We start from the raw sequence: 22,125 nt of genomic DNA, 5'->3' as shown, positions 1-22,125 counted from the left end.
CAGTCTTGGTCCTGATTTCTCCATTTATTTGTTACATGCCTTTGAGCAAGTTACTTACCTTAGCCTAGCTTCCTCATCTGTAAAATGATGATAACACTTGAACTTAGAATTTTTAGAAAATTTAAGGAGTTAATACATAAATAAAACTTAGGACAGTTTCTGGTACATAAGAAGCACTCAATATAATTTAGCTATTGTTCTTAAGAATACTTCAGTCATTTCCTTTAAAACTACACTGAGTCCCTCAGGTATCATTCTATAACTCTCTCTGTCATTTGAAGTTACAAATCCTTCAATACTTAGATTGAAGTTCTTAGCACCTGTACAGAAGTCAAACAACAAAAAAGCCAAATGTCCTGAAACACACTTTTCTGGTGAAAATTCTGGTGTTTTATTTTAATTTTTTTTTAAAAAACTGAGGGGTGTCCATTAATGAAGCATTTTTATTCCTTAATTTCAATCTTTATAAAATATGAAACTCAGAAGCTGGCCAAGTTCAGAAATGATGTAGCATGAGCTTTAAATCATGAACACTGGTTATATATATATATATATATATATATATATATACACACACACACACGTATATACTCACACACACACACACATAGATTTTGTTATTCTGGAAAATCACAAGTACAGTAGCTGATGTGGTACCTACATAATGATATGTTAGTTATGATAGGTAGTTGTGCTGCTAGGTACTCATGCATACATAATCAGTTAATCTGTTAACTTTGCTTTTATAATATCATACCAAAATTTAGCTTTTTGTTAATATTTGGAAAGACCACACAAATTTAAGACGGCAGACCCTGGAGCCAGATTGCTAGCATTTGAAACCCATCTCTTCCACCTAGCCAGCTGGCGTGAGCTCCAGCAACTCACTTAACCCTTCTTTCTACCTCAGTTTCTCCACTGCGAAATGGAGAAATATTTAATCTTCCTCATAAGATTGTGATGAGAAATAAATTATATAGTACCTGCAAAGCACCTAGAATAGTGTCAGGCGCCACAGGAAACACCCAAAACTTGTTAGCTTGAAATAATATTTTTTAATTTCCCGTGAGTTATTTTTTTTTTCCAGTCAACATTCAAGATCAATAACAATGGTTTTACTCTAAGACTGCATGGCATTTAGTCGTCTTGGCATCACCGTCACATCACTTACACAGAAAATCCAGGACTGCCTTTTCTGGTCACCATTTGTTCTGCTTCTGTCTACCCTGCCTTCTCAATGAGATTCATTGAATACACACTCTGGGTTCGCTATTCTGGAGTCAAGCATTTCGGGGACAGGAGAGTTCAGGGTATCAGATTCTTAGATTCCTTGGATTTTGAATCTATCAATTTTCCTCCATGAGTTTCTGCAAATTTAAACATACTGAGAAGACAGAAGAAAGGGTCCGGAGATCTGGAATGGGGCAAAAAGAACAAGTGCTGGGACCAGGAAAAGAGAAAGGTGATTATCAGGATGAAAATAGACAAATTCCTGACCTCAAAGGGGTTGGAATCTTTTGTAAGAAACTGATAAAGGCGCAGAATCATTACAATTGAGCCCTGAGTTAATGAGTATAAGTACTAGGGGCACACAGAGGGACGGATGACAAGTTCTGCCTGGGGAGTTAATGATGTTTTCACAAAGGATTTAACACTTGTAAGTCCCTAAGGACAACTAGGTACTCCCCGGCCCAAGATAAACCATATTTTGCAGAGCACGAGGCCTGCAGGAACATGATGTGTTCAGGAAGTAGTCGCTCACTGTGGCTGTAACAGAGAGAGTATGGGTGGAGGCAGAAGACATAGAGGAAGAGGTGGGGGTGGTTGAGAAATCATGTGCCCAAATAGGTTTAATATGTCTCTTTCATCTTTCTTCTCCTCCTCCCACCATCCTCCCTAGTGTGACTAAATGAGAGATGCTTGGAAGTTCCTGTTTCTGGTTCTGGGGAAGGCAGTGAATCCATGCAACTCTGAGACGCATGGCCCGGGGTGACCTGAGCATCTGGAAGGGCCATTTTTGGTCTTCAAGCTGAGTGGCTAGTGGTGTCACCAAGTGACTCAGCAGGATTGGGGTCTGTTATTGAATTTTATCATGTCACAGCTAATAGTGCCAGCAAAACATAAAGCATTACTTGGAAATTATTGTCAGATGGAATTTCTTTAGTTGGCTTTGTTGAAAATTACATGCATGCTGTGTTGGTATAGATAGCCAGCCCTGTGTGCGTGTGCGTGTGCGTGTGCGTGTGTGTGTGTGTGTTAGCTTTTATAACCTGTAGGCCCCAGGAATCCTAAATAACAAGCATACCCTTCTAATATTCTTATTTGTGCACATATCCATGCTTTCAGGACAAGGGTACAATGGGGGCCTTTTATGCTGTTGGCAGTGTCACAACAGGGATAAGGGGACCAGGAGATGTAAGAATTTCACGAGACAGTGGTTTCTCCTCTGGTGACAGAGTGTAGCAAGCGCTCAGGTTTCCTCTAACCACTCCTCTTCCCAGCCCAGGCCTTTATGTATGATTGAAACAAATACTCCTTTCTCTCAGATGTTCTAGTCTAGATGGTGAAAAAGCCTTCAATCTGGCATCAAAAGGCAGTTCAACCCAGAAAATACTTTGCCCGTGTTTTCCTGGGACTCCTCTCAGTAATAATCCCTGGAAATTCTGCCTGCCAAGCCTATGTGAGAACACTGAATGGCTTAGCTGAGAAGGAAATTGATATGAAAAGTGGACAGGAAGTTGAGGTCTCTCTTGAGTATAAGCATAAATATGCAAAAAGGCACAATTCACTAACAGGTTTCCTAACATATTAGGAAATAACTCTATCTCTGGCTATGTGAAATTGCATTAAATTAGGAGGAAAAAAAGTCACCATATTCATTTGCACAATATAAGGTGCTTACTAAGTCTATTCGATGGTGAAGCTTCACAAAATAAACTTTCCATATTTCAACATGAGTTACTCTCATGGTATCAGAAACTAAAGCTGGATATACTTTCTCCTGGCATCTTACAAAAAAAGTTTTTACAGAGTCTCAGTCTAGGAGTTCCGCATTGGCAGCACTGATCTTGTGCAGTTCTCCTGAAAGTTTTCAGCAGTAAATCTTTAGAAATGTCCACTTAAGCAGCAGAGGTCATAAATACTTCGCGAGAGCAATAAAACAAAACAGAATTTTGGAAGTTATAATTTTAGTGGATATAACTGCACTATAAAAGGCAGGCCTCTGGGACCCAGAATAAATGCAAGACTCCATCCAAGTGAACCGCAGTGCTAACCCATCTGCAAGTGGTAAATTATCCCCAGTCCCAGGTGTGGCGCATTATCCGAAGGGTGTCCAGTGATTAAAGGTAAGAACGTGGCTAAAATCCAAGGGAGCAGTGAACATTAATGATGGCTGGAAATTGTCAACAATTTCTCTGGAAGTTTGATTCGTTCCTATTTGCGCACATTAGCCAGGTCCAAAGTTCAGCGGATTGTCTATGAGCGGTTTAGATACTCCAGTGAGAGAGGCCCAGAGGGTAAAAAAGAGACTTTGGCTCTTCATTTGCCCCGGAAGGAGTTCATACAAGATGAAAGGAGAGCATTAATCCTCTTTTCTATAAGATCTTCAGGTTTCAACAAAGAATAGACCCTTACTGGGGTCATCATCCTAGAATTCAACTGATGATTGCAAAGCAACATAAAGTTTGCATTACAACATAAAGTTTGTGCTCTCTCTGGTACATCACTTATTCCGTTCAGCACACCTTTGCATAAACATTCTTTTCCATTTAAATCTGTGTCAGGGTCTTAGTAACTCTCAAAGGGTCAAGGATACGTTTAATTGATTTCCTAAGCTTTTCCCCTACCTACCCTCCACACACCCATACACACGTAAAGAACACTGCATTATTGAACGCAAGTGACTATTATTTCATAATTACATCTATAATTTTTTGTAGTGTTTGGGATCAAAAAGTCCCCATCTTTTATTCTTTTTCACCAAGTTCTCAAATTGCCCCTCTGCCCCAATCTAGTCTTGATTGGTGCCATCTAGAAAACTGGAGTACCATACTGAATGAAGGTGGCAGGGATAAGAAAGTGACATCTGAAGAGCAGATGAAGAACATTTTTATGTAAGGAAGCCCAAGCTTCCAATTTTTAATCAACATTTGATTGTGGCCTATTAAAATGCCAAATCACTTTGCAATATTGTGCTATGTCTTCACAGCTTAAAATAGTCACTGTGAGATAGTCATTCCACTCCAATTTTCCCATCTGAAAATAATAACACACTGTACCTTTTGCTGTTGCTTCTAATTTTTTTTTTTTTTTGGTTTTTATTATTGTGTAACTGAAATGTCAACCTCTTGCATCCAAGGGTCACCTTCTAGTTTATTTGGAAAATAGAGGAACAAGAGGGTTTGTCTCATGTCAGCTCCTGAGTCATTGACTTGGCGTCTGTTGTCTATGTCATGTGCTCCTTTCAGCTTTGCTTTCTGCATGGCCGTTGGTCACTGCTCTGCTCACTGCTGTTTACCACCTGAAACTTGGGCCTTTCTAGGTGGTGAGTGCCCAGTCAAGAGGCTCACAATTTCCATCACTAACCTGTCACTCTCCTCCCACTAATACACAACCATGAAGTTTATGGATGTTGCAGATTTTAATGTAGGTTTGGGGATCATTCCAAGTAAAACCCTCTAGTTCCCTTCCAGAAAAAGGTTGCTTGATACTTATGTGGATTTTTTATTTTTTTAACCCCTGGCCTTTTCTCAATCTGTGCACTCCTGGGATGCAATAATCATCCCTCAGGGCATTTCCCTAAGACTGAGGTAGCGAGTCCAAAGTCAGAGCACAATAGCATGAGTGGGAGTTATATTTGAGAGGAGGAGAGCCTGCAGGAAATAGTCTAGAACGGGTTCTGAATCTTAAAGTTGGGTTGCCATTCAGGTCTCTCCATCAGTGTGAAGCGAAGCCAACCTAGGCTGCGGGCAGGATTTGTGTTGCTTTGGCATAGACAGTATTGTTCCCCTCATTCCTGTAATAGCATCTTGACTTTCCCTGGGGATCAACTCCACCCACTTTCATTCCATGTGGTTTAGGTGGGGCTTACCCAGCCCCTGGAATCAGAGGTGAGCTCATGATCCAGATCTGGACAATTGGTATTGTGGTCTGGTCATGGTGACTGCTTAATCACTCTTTGCTCTAATCAAAGTAATCTGAGGAATTTTTCTGGAGCAGCCAGGAAAGACAAGTTTTTGGGGGGTTTTTTGTTTTTGTTTTTTGTTTTTTTCCTAAGACTGCTAGCAGAGAGGATGAAGTAAGTCTGACCTTCCAGCAGACACCATAAAAGCATAAAAATAAGGCCAACCAAGAGGAAAACTGGGCTGACATGTAAAGAGAAATTGGCTCTGATGATCATAGAAACTCTTAGATCCAGTCATGATAAGAGCTGGTACTGCTAGAATTTTCAGTATGTTAACCAAGATTTTTTTTTAACTTAATCCAATTTGGGTTGATTTCCTGTCACAATCCAAAGTTCCCTGAATAATATAGTCTTGAATTTTTTCCAATGGCACCAGGTTTTTCATGGATACCAGAATAAACATTCATATACTCTTACCAAGGAAAAACAATAATCTCAAAAATATTACAATCTAGATCTATATTCAGAGAGAGAAGCACTTTTTTGGGAATATAATATGCTCTGCACAGATAACTATCTGAACAATGACTAGTACTTTACATTATTATGTAAAAAGTTTTCACTTCCATCTAACGTTTCTAGCCAATAATCCTAAATTTTAGTGATGCAAAATAAATGAATTCCATTAGATTTCCATGATAAATAACAAAATTACATATTTCTTTAGTTATACAATCAGCTGGAATTGAAATTAAAATACTTGAAATTCCAGGTCAAAAGTTTGGGGGAGGTATTGCCCTGCTTCACTATGTCTCCATAGGTAGGACAACACAGCATAGGATTTATTTCCCTGTTCAAATTCCTGAGGTAAAAGAATGAAGGAGAGACAGGGCAGAGGCTGGTTCTTCTAGTAACATTTTGAATTTAGGCAACTTTCACCACTGTTTATAAGGAACACAGAATCTATTTATATTTTTCCAAATTCATTTATGATCTTTCTCAATACACATACATTCATCTCCATTTATGAGAGGAGAGTGGTTTATATTAGATAGAAATAGACCAGTGGAGGGAGGAAGAGTTGAGAGAGCACTGCACTCCCCTAGAACAGATGGCGTTTGTTAGGCAGTCTTTACCATTGGATTGAAGACACGACGTAATTAATTACGCTCAACTTGAAGGAAAAAGATTTCCAAATTTCTTCCGCTCTCTGATACCTCATTTCAGCAATTCTTTTTAGCCGATCTAAAATGAATACAAGATTTTTTTACTTGATCACAGTAGAATACAAAGTTATTTACTTACTTTAGGCATTTTTTTTTTTTAACCTCTTGGATCTTAATCTTTGGAAGACTGTTGACTTTAGCCTAACCCATGGTATCATTCTTTGTGATAAAAACCCTCCTTCTTTCTAGCTAAGCAGGTCTGTCACAGTCCCAGGAGTTGCTATCTGTTCAGTCTGACTGCTCACTGAGGACTATTCATTCTTACCCAATAATGGAGCCCACCATTGGTTCTCCTTTACCTCCCAGAGAAAAATCCAAAGTCTTTAGCATAGCATTTGAGAACTTTCATAGCTTAAATTCTCTGTTTTTACTAGATTGAACTGTCTACATTTCCCACCTATGCAGACATCCATCTTCCTGGTTTTAAATGTTGAGGAAATTCTCTATTTATATAACGTCATATACAAATATGTGATAATTTTAGCTTTTTAATCAAGGATTATTATCTAATAACATGTTTATTATTTTTCCTGCTAATGCTTTGGATTCTGCTAGTGGTTTTTCTCATATTATATGGTTTATTTGTGAGGAGAAGAAAAACATGTCACAGTGGATAATTATTTCAATGTGATATAGTTTGTTTTAAAATCGTATGTACAATTTTCATTAAGTTATTCATAAGTAAACTTAAATTATAAAATTGTTTTGGCCTTTTTGAGTTTTGGTGCTAAATACAAATGGTCTGTGATGGTTCAACTTATGATTTTTTTACTTTAAGCTGGTAAGAGATACGCATTCAACAGAAGTCATACTTCGAATTTAGATCTTTCCCTGGTCTAGCGATGGGCAGCAGGATACTCTCTTGTGATGCTGGGTTGCCACAAAGAGTTGCAGCTCCCAGTCAGCCACAGGATCACAAGGGTGAACGATTTATATGCTTACAACCATTCTGTACCCATGCAACCATTCTGTTCTTCACTTCCAGTACAGTTTTCAATAAACTACTGAGATAAAAATGAGATATTCAGCACTTTATTATAAAATAGGCTTTGTGTGTGATGATTTTGCACAACTGTAGGCTAATGTGTAAGTGTTCTCAGCATGTTTAAGGTAGGCTAGGTTAAATTATGATGTTCAGTGAGTTAGGTGTATTCAATGAATTTTTGACTTAACAGTATTTCCAATTTACCATGGGTTTATCAGGATGTAACCCCATCATAAGTCAAGGGAGATCTGTATGTTTCATAATGTGAATGGAATGGTAACATATTTTACTTTTCTATGTTTTTCAAGTCCATATAATATAAGAGTATTTATTCCATAACAGTTTCTGGAGAAAAGTCTTTAAGGAGTCAGGTTCAGATCATAATTTTAGAGTAATTCATCTTTTTATTAACGCATCACTTTGGTAATTTTATATTTTTGCTGGAGGATTGTTTCTCTTTATAAAATTGTCACATGTATTAGCCTATTTTCTAATAAAAAGAAAAGCATTTCCCTTTCCCCAGTGCCTGACTGGCATATTCATCTAAAAGGCAGTATGCTACAGGTTTAAAAGCAGGGTATTAGGTATTTCCTTCTCCCAGTGGATAACTATTGCTGACTGGAGTTAGATATAGCTCTTCCCCCAGGTAAGTTAGGCTCTGGTAAAAGCCCCGAATGTTTTAGGCTTTGGCAAAATAGTTTCTCCTGAGGGGATGTCTTAAGAAGAACAGTGTGCTCTAGCACATTTCAAAATCTTTCTTTTTTCCTCTCTTCCTCCTGGAAGCATGAAATTTTTCTCAATACTCACTGGGAGCACCTGGTGGAGCTCCTGGAGGTAAAACTAACAAAAGAGTGACAGGCCCTCAATGACTGGCTCCTCCTGGAGTTTTGAGCTCTCAAACTTGTCTACACTGCACCTCCAGCAATTCATCAGCCTCAGTTCAGGTTTTCCTATCTCAACACTGGTTCCCATGGAGGTTCCTACCCTGGTAAGTGGAGATTTTTTGTATTTTCCCGTCTGTCTCTCTAATTTGGGGGTCAGAAATTTGCCCTGTTATCTAAATTTTCTGACAGATCTAAGGAGAGTTGTTGATTTTTCACTTTGTTCAAATTTTACTTAAGATAAGTGGCAACTTCTACACTCCTCACATGCTGGACTGGACCTGCATGGAAGTTTCCCTTGCTGGGTGTGTGTAGGGGTGCCTTTCTCCAAATATGAATTACTTTTAAGCTCTTTGTACAACTTATAAAATGGGGGAAAGAGTTGTGGTAGAAAATGTTATTAATCATTAAAAAAAAATAAAAGTATTTTAAGAATTGGACTGAGTTGGTTTTGAACTCCAGCTGTAGAAATATTGGGCACAGAGGATCTTCTAAAGAAGATTTGAATTCTAATATAATATATATGGGCAGTGGACTTGTGAAATAGTCCAACTAATATTTGCATAGCACTTATCACAGGTTTAAGTGAAAGATTTATTGAATATAAACAAAGGTTACTTATCCCCATAATATGGATGAGGAAACCTGGGCATAGGAAAATTGAGTAACCATCCAAGGTCATCCTCTGATCACCAGGTGTACACCATAGTAAGTCTGGAAATCTGAGCATTAATATTTTGGCTCCTCCATGAACATGGGCTTAGAAACAGACCTTTTTTGAATGCTTTCCCACAGAATTTATCTTCTACTAATATGTGCAAGATGAGTTAGGGAGCATGAAGTTAATTTTCTTGCACCTCAGGCATATTTTTCTAGATTCATAAACACAACTGACATTGGAAATCCCCCAACTACCAGATTTATCAACATATTTATTCAGGGGGTGCAAATAAAGGTTTTGAATACATGGTTAAGTTCCAAAATTAAAGGCAAATTATCATAATTATTTCACAAAAAGTAATTTGATTGACTAGACATATATCTACTTCTATGTCTATATCTATCTATATTCCTTCTAAAATATCACATTAAAACAGTTTCTAAATGAGGGCAAAGATTCAAAGTATTTCGAGAGATTGGTAATTCCAGTATTGAGTTATAAAGGAGAAACAGATCCCATAAGTAACAGTTCTCATTGATTGTAAAAAAAAAAAAAATGTACACAGTTGAGCCTCCTTGTGTTGCTAAGTGTTTTATTTATTTCACTTCTCCTTCTACCATGAATATAGAATCAGTTCACAACACATGGCAGAGAAGAGGTGTTGAGAATCAATCCATTTGCTTGCTGCCAAAAAATAAAGTCACCACTAGGACAAGTATGATTCCTTACTCAAAAATGTTTGAGTTACACCATATTAGATATTCTCTAATAGTTGACTTTACAGTGATACTGATATTGAAAACACTATGGGAAAAGACAACGTATGGACTGGGAGAAACCATTTGCAAGCGATAGGACTAACAAGGGATTAATTTCAAAAATATACATAGTTCATATAACTTAATATTAAAAAACAAACAATCCAATAAAAAATGGACAGAAGACCTAAATAGACATTTCTCCAAAGAAGACATACAGATGAACATCAAGCACATGAAAAGATGCTCAGCATCACTAATTATTAGAGAAATGCAAATCAAAACTACAGTGAGGTATCACCTCACCCTGGTCAGAATGGCCATCATCAAAATATCTACAAATAATAAATGATGGCAAAAAAGGGAGCCCTCCTACACTGTTGGTGGGAATCTAAATTGGTGCAGCCACTATGAAGAAGAGTATGGAGGTTCCTTCAAAAACTAAAAACTGAACTACCATATGATCCAGTAACCCCACTCCTGGGCATATATATCAGAAAAGGTGAAAGCACCTAATGTTCATAAACAAATGAATGGATAAAGAAGATGTGGGGTGTCTTTACAATGGAATTTACTCAACCATAAAAAAAGAGAATGAAATAATACCGTTTGCAGGAACATGGATGGAGTTAGAGGTTTTGATACTAAATGAAATGAGTCAGACAGAGAAGGACAAATATATGATATCGCTTATATGTGGAATCTAAAAAAAAAATGACACAAATGCACTTATTTATAAAAACAGAAACAGATTCACAGACATAGAGTGAGGGGGGAAGGCATATTGGGAGTTTGGGATTAACAGACTACTACAAATAAAATAGATAAATAATAAAGTCCTACTGTATAGCACAAGGAACTATATTCAATATCTTATAATAATGTATAATGGAAAAGACTCTGGAAAAGAATATATATGTATAACTGAATCACTTTGCTGTACACCTGAAACTAACAGAACATTATAAATCCACTATCCTTCAATTAAAAAAATAATAATAACAAAGAAAAAAAGAAAATGCCCTGGGAGAATACCAATAGACCTAGATACTACAGTGGAAAGATAAGTTAATAATTCCAAAATGATAGTTTAATATAATATCTGATTTTAAAGTGACAGACATAATCTTAACGTGCACATTTTTTTAGGTACTCATCTCCCTGTATTGCAATTACCTTTGCTTCAGTGTTGTCTTACTCCCTGTGGGCCTTTTTGATGCTTGGATCATGATTTGTTTACCATTAACCTCTCAGTTTCCAACAAATTGTTTGCCTTCAAATTTGTAACCACAAAAAATGTACTAAATGAGTAAATGAAAGAATACCCGCATTTGCAAGTCTAAGAAGTATTTTTTCTTCCTTCTCTGGTAAAAATGATTGAACATTTCTTAACAGTTTTCATAATTTCTTATTCTTTTATCTAATATATGGAAGAGTTGTTATCCTTATTTATGAATGGAAATGTCATATGTAATTGATAAAACATAACTGCTTAAACTTATTTTAGACATATAGAACATTCTAGAAAGAAAGTATTGGTGTTATAGAAAAAGAAAAAATATTGTTGAGATTTGATATGGAAGTTGCTTTTTCTCCCCAAGCACAGCTACGTAAATCCAGGAATTTACCATTGCTTCCTACTCTCAAGGAAACACAAATTAGTTAAGAATAATAAAACCAACACTCAGCTTCATGTTTGTGGGTTGACTTGCTACATGGAATCAGAATGTATTTTCTGTGGCATAATATTTTCGTAGTGAAGCAGCCAAAATACCACAAGTGCATAGCAGGAGCTGCGAGCATTCTGGCCCTTCCAGGCATTTCTGCGGCTTGGCATTGATAAATGCAGGTGAGACACAGGTTGCAGTCAGGATCACATTACAATAAACAGTGACTTTTCCAAAACTGTGAGTTGCTAAAACAGCTTCCCTATTACCTTGGGAGAAGATGCCTGTCCATCAGCAAGCTGGGACTTTAGAGTAAGTTCTCACCATTGGATCTTTTGAGCGAGCAAAAATTCAAGCCCAGAAAAATAAAAACAATAATAAAAGACACTCTCCTCCTATTTCCACAATATCGTTGTGTGGCAAACACCAATGCACAGCATGACTTCCTTTTTCCTTTCCTTCTGGTTTCCTAATTGTATGTTTTTGCCTGCCATTTAATTTAAAAGGGTAAAGTAATCAATTCTTTAATTTGAGAAATGATGGAAAAGTAGTAAGACCAGTCTGTGTATTTATCCTATAGAATCATTTTCATTACTTTCTAGGCCCACCTACCAATTATGTTTATCACTTAAATGATTTCCTAATATATCAATCATCACTTACAAGCATGAAACTTGACCTTAGCTTTTTCTTCTTTGTATTTCTTCCCACTAATTTCTTCTTAACTTAGTTACATCAGATAACAACATAATGTAGCTTGAAAAACACAGTGTGTGGTGCATATGATATGCTCAGTACCTTGTGGTTATTAATAGGTCATCTAAACATAAGATACTTCTAAAGATTAAGAAAAATAAAGTCTGATTTTTTTTTACTCATACGATTTTGATTTGTTTTTCTGGTGTCATAAATGTGAAATGTGTTCTGTAGTTATCTGCTGTTACTATATTCATACTACATTTTCAGTTATTCTTTGTGATTGATAATCTAAAACAAAACTTATGTTTTGAAACAATGTGGGTTTTCTGAAGCTGATAAGTCTTAAAACTCATCATTTTTCATGTGGGTCAGTTTCTCAGTATTTTCAAGAGTATATCTTGAGAATAAGTATTTCTGTGGCTCTTGACATAGCATCTAAGACTTGTTTCATTTCAAACAATCAACCAAACAGTATAGGGTCCACACATTTGGAGCCATATAAAGTTAAGCCATCCTATACTATGGTCTACTTTATATGAAAAACATTTTTAAATGTGCTGAAAACAATACTAAAACTTTTAGATTATTCTCAGAGAATGAAGCCCTCAACACATCATCAATCATTTTCCTTTGTTTCCTTTCTCTGTGATGTCCCTTCATACTACTTTCAACTCCCTGTGGGTATTCTGACCTTAAGACAACTGCCACCATTCTTATAGCTACACAAAAAGACATTTATTACTGTCAGATCAATGCAAAACTGATGCAGTTAAACCATTTTCTAATTAGTTCCCTCTCCAATTAATCTCTCAAGAATGCTTCCCACCACCTCAAAGGTTCCAACCAACTGATGTTTTGTTCTTTTGTTTTTATTTTGACAAGGACAAATTGAATTTCCCATTGCCCAGGAATACACTTACAGCCCTTACAATTATTCATATTTGCATTGATAAAACTTTCAGTCCTCCAGAACGTTTAGTAATAAAGAACGTCTCATGTTGGAAATAGTAGAAAGACAGTTACCACATAGTCTAACTTCAGCCTTTGTACTGAATATTTCCATTAGTAATGTAGCAAATGGTATAAGTTGGTTGTAATCAAATTGAAAATGGGAATCAAATGGGTCAGGATAGACATTAGGCAATGAACTAGATTTCTAACTTCTACGCCATTTATGTGACCCTGTAAAGTCTGATAGATCGTTATGATTCACTGCCCTCGATAAAGGAACCAAGCACTTGGGTTCTGAAGTTAGGAAAGAGTCTGGGTAGCTCAGACATAGTTCTGACAGTGCCAAAACAAGCTTGGATAGGGAAACAGTAAGTTGAACCAATGATTTGGCAGCATAAAAACAACAATTATGTTAATTGATGTTTGTTTTAATATTGAATACAGTCAAATCCTTTTTATGTAAAACCAACCCATTAAAGAAGACACCCTCTGAAGAAGAAGAGTTGAGCAATAGAGGTCAAAGTGTGAACTGAATCAATCTTCCTTAGAAGTAACAAGAAGCTGAAGTTTTCTGATGAGGTTTCAAAATGAGATGGAGGGGAGAAGTGTATGAAAACTATGCCTCCCTTTAGGTTGTATATGTCAGCAATGCTTAGCATTTGTAGGGTAAGAACATTTTTCCTCACCAACTTTTGGTGCTCAAAGGCTGTAAAATATGAATATATTAGCTTAACATTTTCAAAATGTCTTTGAAATATTAAATTATGAACAACATTTTATTTCAACAATGAAGGTCTCTGTAGTCGTGAAGTGTTACACACTGAGATTCAAATCTTTGGTTTTGGGAATTTGTCTGTGTTAAAATATATTCTGAATGAATCTTCCTTTTCTCTGGGTAATAACTGCTAACATGTTGCAAGATGTATAAATTCAGTTGATAAAACCAGGCTGTGCTAGTTCCTAAGCATATCCCTTGTATCAAACAAAAAAAAACCACATTATGCTTGATACCTGACTGGTTATAACTCATTCTGCTGTGAGTTCCACTAATCAATGCCTCCTGATAAAACAAGATAAAAGTCACATATCAGAAAATGCAAGTCAAGGCTCAGAATGCTTTTACTTAACCAGGAATGAGGTGGAACATAATTATGATAATAATAGTAATAATAATAATAACCATACCTTGAGAATTCACTGACTACCTGGCTCACAATATGGCAACTTGGATATTCTCTTTTTTTTTAATCATTAAATGTATTTTAAGGTCAATATTATCATTCCCATTTTACAGATAAGGAAACTTGTTAAGGACCCCGTCTAAAAATCATCACACAGTTGGTTAATATGAAGCTGAAACTCAGATCCGAATCTGACTGTACTGAAAGCCCATGCTCTTTTCACTCAGCAACCCTGCCTAAAATAATAATAATAAAGTAAAACACCAGGGCTAAAAAGAGAATATGATATCTCTGGTCAAGCCTATGTGCTTTCATGCTTTGAGGTCATACTCCCCCATCCCCACCCCACTCCAAACCCAGCAGTTAGAAAAAAAAAAGAAATTTCAGGGAAAACAATTAAATGATAGAGCCAAATTAAAGAAAATTGATACAGAGCTCTCTGTGGACCTGAGTGGAAGAGAAACCATGGTGGTCTAGTGTGTGTGTGTGTGTGTGTGTGTGTGTGTGTGTACAGGGCTGGATGGTGGGGGGAGGCATGGTTGTCATTTGTCTGTTTGCACTCAAATCCATTCCCTGCCTTTCTTCTGTCTGTATTGCAGGTAGCCACATTTCCCAGGCTCCTTTGACAGCTGGCTTTGGCAAGGCTGAGCAATGAGAAGCAATGGCAAAAAAATTAAAGAGCAGGAGACAAGAACATTTAGGTTACCTTGCCCCCTTCTCTGCCTCACTGACATCTGGCAGTGACTGTATCTCTCTAGGGAATCCCACTGCCGCCAGACCCATTCCCTGCATGGTCCCACCTCCCCCAGGCTAGTTTCCATTTCTGTCCAGTGGCATTGGCGGTTGATCTCTGATAACAGCAGCTTGTCCTCAGGTCTCTCCAGTCACAGGGATAGTGTCATCTTCTCACTGTTGATAATCTCTGGGATAACTTACTGTCCCTTGCTGTCTTTTCATCATGTAAACAATTATCTGAATCAGATACTCTCTCTGAAATAATTGAAGTGATTTCTGTTTTCTAGACTCTGACTGATGTAGTATGAGGTTGTTGAGGGTGGTGGGGAGAATAAAAGCTAAAGCCAATGTACATTGGTGTATGAGTCCAGAAACCACAGGAAATTTAAGTCCTACTTATCACACAGATAGTAGTACAGTATATTCAGTGGGGAGATTGAAGAGATTCTGTAGGAAGCTGACTTGCGGACAACATTAGCAAAATCCTTAATTAATCATGATATGGAAAACCAGAGCTAACAAAACAAGGCATAGAACAAAGGAGCCAAGATGGAGGAGGGACTAGGCAAAGGAAAACTGTAAGCTAGGTGGGGATAAATAGAGAGAGAGAGACACAGAGCCGGAGATAGAGGCAAAGAAACAAACTTACCCAGGTGTTATCAAAACTAAAAATTCAAAGTATTAAAACTAAGAAAGGATGCCTGCAAAATTCAGGATGTTAATTCACTACAGATAAAATGGAAAAAATTAGAATAACTTCAAAGGAACTATTCTAAAATCATAAAAATTAAGACCATTAAAGAGATACATAAAAATGAGACCAATTAAAAAGAGAAAATTACAGAAAAAGAACAGGATTGCAAAACTAGAACTGATGGTTATGAAAAATAATAACCAGTAGAAACAACAGATACCAAATGCCTCATCCCCCCAATCTTGAAATATCAAAATTATTGAACATGTATTATAAAACAAATGTAGTGACCATATTTGATTCTACTCTATGGGGTAAATCTAGACAAATTTAGCATACTATCATGTTCTCTCCTTCCAATTTTACCATACAGAAGTTCAATTCATTAAGACACTGAAAGCAACTGACTCATATTGGTGGAATCTCCCTCCAGTCTACTGATTGGACCAAACCATATGTGGTATAAGCATAGTTTTTTCAGATTTTCAGTAGCCGTGAATGGAATATCATGGCTTTGGCTCTGAAAAATGTGCAAGTGGAAATCAACTCAGCTATGCTTTAAGTTGTCAACCTTTGAAGATTTATTATTTATTTATTCATACACTGTAGAGGATGATGGATTGATTTGTTAATTGATTGATTGACTGATTGATGCCTAAATACAATCCTGGAACTACCTAAGGATGCTGGTGTGGCCAGCCTCTTTGCCAAGAGGCTTGGCTATCTATTTACACAAAAGTCCTGGTTAGAATCTTCACTTTTTACCATAAATGTATAATTTACTTAATTTAAGTAAATAAATATAATTTCTATTGATCAGCAGCACACAATACCTGGATTGCAAGACTATGTCAGAGGATAAATCTTCAACTATTTGTTGTCCTATATTTGTCAAAACCAATTGACAGAAAATATATTTGTGGAAGGAAACAACAAAGATAAATGATCTTCTAGTCTTAACTGATTTATATCCTTAGTTCAATCTGCATCATCAGAAAGCCATAAACCTCAGGGTACACTATTATCATAGCTCTCTAAAAACCTATTTTTACTGAATTGTACTTTGGTGTTGTATCCTAGACTCGTACTGAGTGCTGCAATAAGAAAAACAAAACAAGACAAAACAAAGGCTCTTCAGTTAGGATAAGCTAAATTGCTTTAACAAATAGACTGAAACACAATAGAAGCTTATTTCTCATGCATATAACACTCTAAAATGGGTGCTCCCTGTAGGCACACAATTCTCATCCATGTGATGATTTGGGAATATTTTGTGGCTCTGCCAAGCCCTAGGTCTTCATTATCATGTGCATCCAATGGTAGAGGTTGATGGAGGTCTTGGAGGGGAACACCCCTTCTTAAAAGGCTTAGCCAGAAAATAGCACTCATATCTTATGTTCATTTTCTATTCATAAGAGTTAGATGAGTGGTCACATTTCATTGCAAAGGGTGCTGGGGTATGTGGCCCCCACCTAGGCCGCATCTTCCCATAGACTGTTCTACTGTGGAAAGCAGACCAGAATTCGGTGGACAGGTATACACTCTCTGACACACTGTTAGCTTGTTTTAATTGTAAGAACGTGTAGAGAGCATTGATTATGACTTTAAAAAGATAAATGTGTAATATTCCTTTCAAACATAAGCCAGAATAAGCTGTCCTATTCTTAAGAAATCGGTGTACCTTTCCTTTGCACAATGTAAACTATGTAAAAGATCATGATTTTGTTGATTGTTTGTTCAATTATTATTTTCTTAATTAATTTTTCTCTTTCACTTTGACTAAAGGGACTCAAATCAAATTATTAAGTTGAAATTTAACAACTGCATAGGATCTTAAGACTTGCATAAAATAAAATAAAATGTATATGTTTATTGTATATGAACAAGATAAAACATCCAAAATTACAAAATGATGTCAACATTTTGACTCATCTTTGTAGAGTCAACAACATTTATGAGTCTTCAGTACACTCCCAGAGCTATTCCATGCATATATAAATATATAAGCATATTCATTTTTTCCTTTTCCCAAAACATATGGTTTTCTCCATCTATATATATATTTCTTGCATGCTTCTTGTTAACTTTATTTCTAATTATTTTATCTTTTTGTTACTGTTGTAAATGGGATCAGGGGGCCTTTCTTTTATTACAGATTCTAATTGCTTATTCCATGATATGTGAATGCTACTAGCGTTTTAGCTGCTTCTTTTAGATTTTACAAGTATACTGTACTATTGAAACACCTATAATAATTATAATTTTACTCCAACCTCAACTATTTTATTCCTATTATTTGTTTATTATAATAGCTATAATTAGCATATTTTTCTTGTTCTAAGTGTTCCAAAAGTTCCCCTTTTAGAATTTCTTTCTTCAATAAGATTTTTCTCTTTTATGGTAGAATTTATGTGACTTATAGTCAATAAATTTAAATTTATTTTTAATGCTATTTGTTGTCAGGTTTGGTTATAAAAAGTTTCATATATATATAAAAACTCCTGAGTCACTTTTGAGTTAAATAAATGTCTTGTTTTTGCTGGTTTTGCTTTGTAATCCAATTTGAGAATGCTATTCTATTAATAGGTGAGTCTAGTTCACTTGTATTTATTAATATGACTTGTATGCTTATTCTTAGCTGTGTCACCATACTTTCTATTATGTTTTCTGTTCTATAGTATATTGTAACCTTCCCAATGTTTTATCATTCTGATCAAACTATATTTTGAGGGGCTCTGGTATTGTATTTATTTGTACTTTATTGAATGCCTGTCAAACAATGTTCAAAATGTATTGTGCTGCAAGATGGAGGAAAATAGATACTTCTGTAGATAAATGTGTGCATACAGAATATGTACATATTTATGTACATGTGTCCATTTATAAATTTCTCTTTCAAACAAAAAATTACATTGCTTGTATCACAAATGGCCGGTGAGGCAATTCTACAATAGAGAGAACACAAATAAGACTTAAAAGACCTGGATTCTTGTTCTGGTTCCAAATTGTACTAACCAGAATACTTTGGGGATGTTATTGAGCTTCTCTGTAATATGAAGACAGTATGTCTTTTATGATGAAAGTTCCTTAAAAGTTAAAGTATTTTAAAGTTATACTTTTAGGAATATCAGCTTGCACTCAAGTATCACCCACACAATGAAATTAAAATTCAAAATCTTTAACATCACAAGTGAATCTGACTTAGAAACTCCCATGTACACAGATTCCAAATCATAAAAATTTTATAAACCCCTTGAATTTTTTCACAATGATTTTGACATTTGCCCATTCAGAGGTCACCCTGATGGTGCATATAATGTGCATAAATACTTCTGGTGACTTTTAAGTACAAGTGACAGAAGGCATCTGATGTACACCACACTGAGAACACATCATTGCATCTGTTACACAGAGGCAGCAGGTGGCTTTGGATCTGGAGAGTATTAGGACAGGAGTTCCTCAGTCATTTAAAATCAGTCATGAGGCTGCATGAGGAGGCTACCTATCTCACCACATGGAAACAAAATGGCAAAACTTCCTCACACAAAAAAGAAACCAGAAGATGGGCCAGAGTGTGAAATGTAATGTGAGCTTAGCTGGTGTCTGGGCTAGTGCGTCATCCCTCTGTCCTTTGTTGTGCCTCAAAATAGAAAACAAAGGCCACTGGCCCCTCCTGTGCAACAATCTACATCTACGTTAATTTACAACTTCAGTTCCCCCGTCACCGAGGAACCTCACAGGCATGGATCACTGCTGTAATGTTACTGTAAATAACGGCTCACTGGGCTGTTGGTTCATTAACTTCTCACTGTTTCTAACAACACTTCATTTCATGACATAGTGGATCTCCATAGACATAAAGAAAAAGGCCTTAAGTATCTTTAACAGCACACATCACTGTACGTTACATGTAAGACAAGGGTGTTCTTTTAGATAATAACATGTTATAGCTTTTAGATGTAAATTAAACTAATTGGCTGTAATAACTGGAAAAGCTATTATATCTTGTAAATTGATACATATACAAGGAAAGCATACACCTTAAAAAGGTACAAAATACTTCTATTGAATTAAAAAATAAAATTCTACTGAAGGGTAGAAAGTAAGCTATTATTTACTGCCTTCTCTGTGCACTTAGATATGCTCTCTTTGGGGATCCTAACGGCAAATCTGTACAGTATGTGTTAATGTTCTTATTTTACAAGTGAGAAAGCTGAGGAACAGAGAAGTTAAGTATGTCTTCTAAAGTCATTCAGCCTAGGGAATAGCAAATACAAGAAACAAACCCTGGTGGGTCTGACTCTTAAGTCCTATTCCTTTCCAGTATGCCACACTACTTTTCTAGGGCCTGTTAAATAAGAAGTACCCATCTAAGCAATGTAGAATGTTTAAAACAGATAATGCAGAGTCTGTAACACTAATTATCTTAAAAGTTAACTGATTCAAGTTTACAAGTAAGTACAAGCCAAAACATGAGAAGAGGTTTAAGATAGTAGTAAGGGATTTAAATAATGACATTAAATCTAATTTATAAACTTCAGAAAAGATTTCATGGAAAAAAATGACATTTCAAATAGTTTTTAAAGAACTGGAAGACTTTTGTAAAGAAAAACCATATCACTAAACATACCTTATAAACTGTATGAAATTAGATGTACTTTCTTTTTGTAGATACAATTTCCATTTTACCTGGTGTGTTTCATGAAAGATGTTAAGTCTTCAACAGAGGAGAGATTACTGCAGGAAAGATTTATTAAATTGACATTGAACATGTGCCTGGAAAAATTTGGAGGCATTTTTCTAAAAATCTGGATTATCAAATTTGTACTGTAGCCAAATTTAAAGTAATGAATCTGTTCTTGTTTATAAATGCACACTCCAAAAAGAGTTTCAATAATCCATTGTCCACAAAGAAGAATTTAGCATAAAGGTATGCCAATTAAAGTTCTGAGGTATATATTACAGTGTGTATATATTCTACACCTGGATAGCTTGTTGACATGTGTTCTTGGGAAATTGCTTCAACAGTCTAAAATTCAGCTGTGTCATGGCCCTTGGGTTAAAATTGGACTCAAAAGACCTTAAGAAACCAATGATCTTCAGGACAGTGGGCCAAATTCTTACACACAACTGCTACTGACATCTAGGAAAGCAATCAGACTTCACTGAAAGGTGACCTTGAGTGATTGGGAGTAACGCTTGTCTTCAAATCTACTATTTAATTCATCTACAGCTAACTTAGCCCAAGTAAGAATGCAAAAGTCATGTTTCAGCATCATAAATGAATAATATTTTTCTGCATCTATATGAATACCCCAACAAGAACATGGACAAATGGAGGTATAGCCACCTTCTTGATTTCTTCTCATGACAAGGACCGCAGTACTCTCCAAGGAAGTCCACAGCAAGGTAGGATACTCCTGCTTCTTAGAGAACAATTTGTTCCCTTTACCCTTTTAAAGGCAAAATTTCTTACCTGCTTTGGGCTAAACTATATTTTAACTTTTCTCAAAGTTGCATTGTTTTTTGTTCAGTCTTGTCACTTATGTTCCTCATGTGTTACATGTTTTTATAAATATCTTTTTCATTGATGTAACTAGGACATTGCCCCCTTTTCAACCGCAAAAGAAGATATCCAGTTTTTCAAAGGGCTAGGAAAACATATGCTAACTGCTTGTTTCCTTGTCTCTGTATTTCAATCACCTTCACATGCTGGAAGCTAAACACAATGGTAGTTGCAAGTGGCATTTAATGTTTTGAAGCACACTGGATAGGCGACGTGCATTTCCATAGGAATCAGGAAGCTCCACCATCAGGGTCTTAAGAACAGTGGGTATGCATTGGAAGTTCCTGGCCAAGTTCACATCTACAAGCATCCTGCTTTCTTTAGGAGCCTACACACTCTTCTCTCCCCATCCTTGATGCTCCAGACAGACAGAACTGTCCATCACTTCCTATCAGTCATGTGCATTCTCACCTTTAACCCTTTTCCTGTGCCCTTACTCAGACACCACCTATTGCAAATGACTAACAAGGGTCAGCTAGAAGACCTTTGTATCACTATAGTTCACTTCCTACCTTTATCGAGCACTTACATTGCAATTGTCTGCTGACTGGTCTGAATCTCACTTCTTATTGTAAGCTCACTGAGAGGGATGTGCTTTGTTGGTCTCGTTTGCAATTATATATCTCACAATGTCTGGCACATGGTAGACATTCAATAAATATTAAATGAATAAAGGAGTTAAGGAATGACTTTCATTTATTTCATCCTGGGTGAGAAATGTTAGAGTAATATCTGCTGACTTTCTACATAATAATTATCTTTGCTCAAATCTAATGTCATCGCAGTAAACGAATGGAGAAAGAATATGCAACAATATTACAATTTTTGAACAAGCTAGATGATAGATCTAAGTAATCTGGGCATAGGTGGAATTTCCTGTGCAGCTAGACTTAAGAAAATCAGGTTCCTTGATATTTCTGGATTTACCCAATTTTTCTAGAGTCCATTTGGTCTACTCTTTCTCAAGTTATTAAACATTTTAGAGCAGTTCAACAG

The 22,125-nt window shown here is 36.2% G+C and overlaps 1 long non-coding RNA gene across 1 annotated transcript in view; it reads right to left on the bottom strand.

The window, feature by feature from the left end:
• Nucleotides 1-671: 671 nt before the first annotated feature.
• The window catches only part of LOC123619784 (uncharacterized), a 152,215-nt gene continuing 130,761 nt past the window's right edge, over nt 672-22,125 (bottom strand). The window contains exon 5 of the long non-coding RNA XR_006728463.2: nt 672-6,370. This is a non-coding gene — a long non-coding RNA (uncharacterized LOC123619784). The remainder of the gene's footprint in view (nt 6,371-22,125) is intronic.

The sequence above is a fragment of the Camelus bactrianus genome, chromosome 8 (assembly GCF_048773025.1).
Source record: "Camelus bactrianus isolate YW-2024 breed Bactrian camel chromosome 8, ASM4877302v1, whole genome shotgun sequence".
Classification (NCBI taxonomy): Eukaryota; Metazoa; Chordata; class Mammalia; order Artiodactyla; family Camelidae; genus Camelus; species Camelus bactrianus.
Note: the sequence above shows the minus strand (reverse complement) of the source record. Positions and strands in the feature narration are given on the sequence as shown.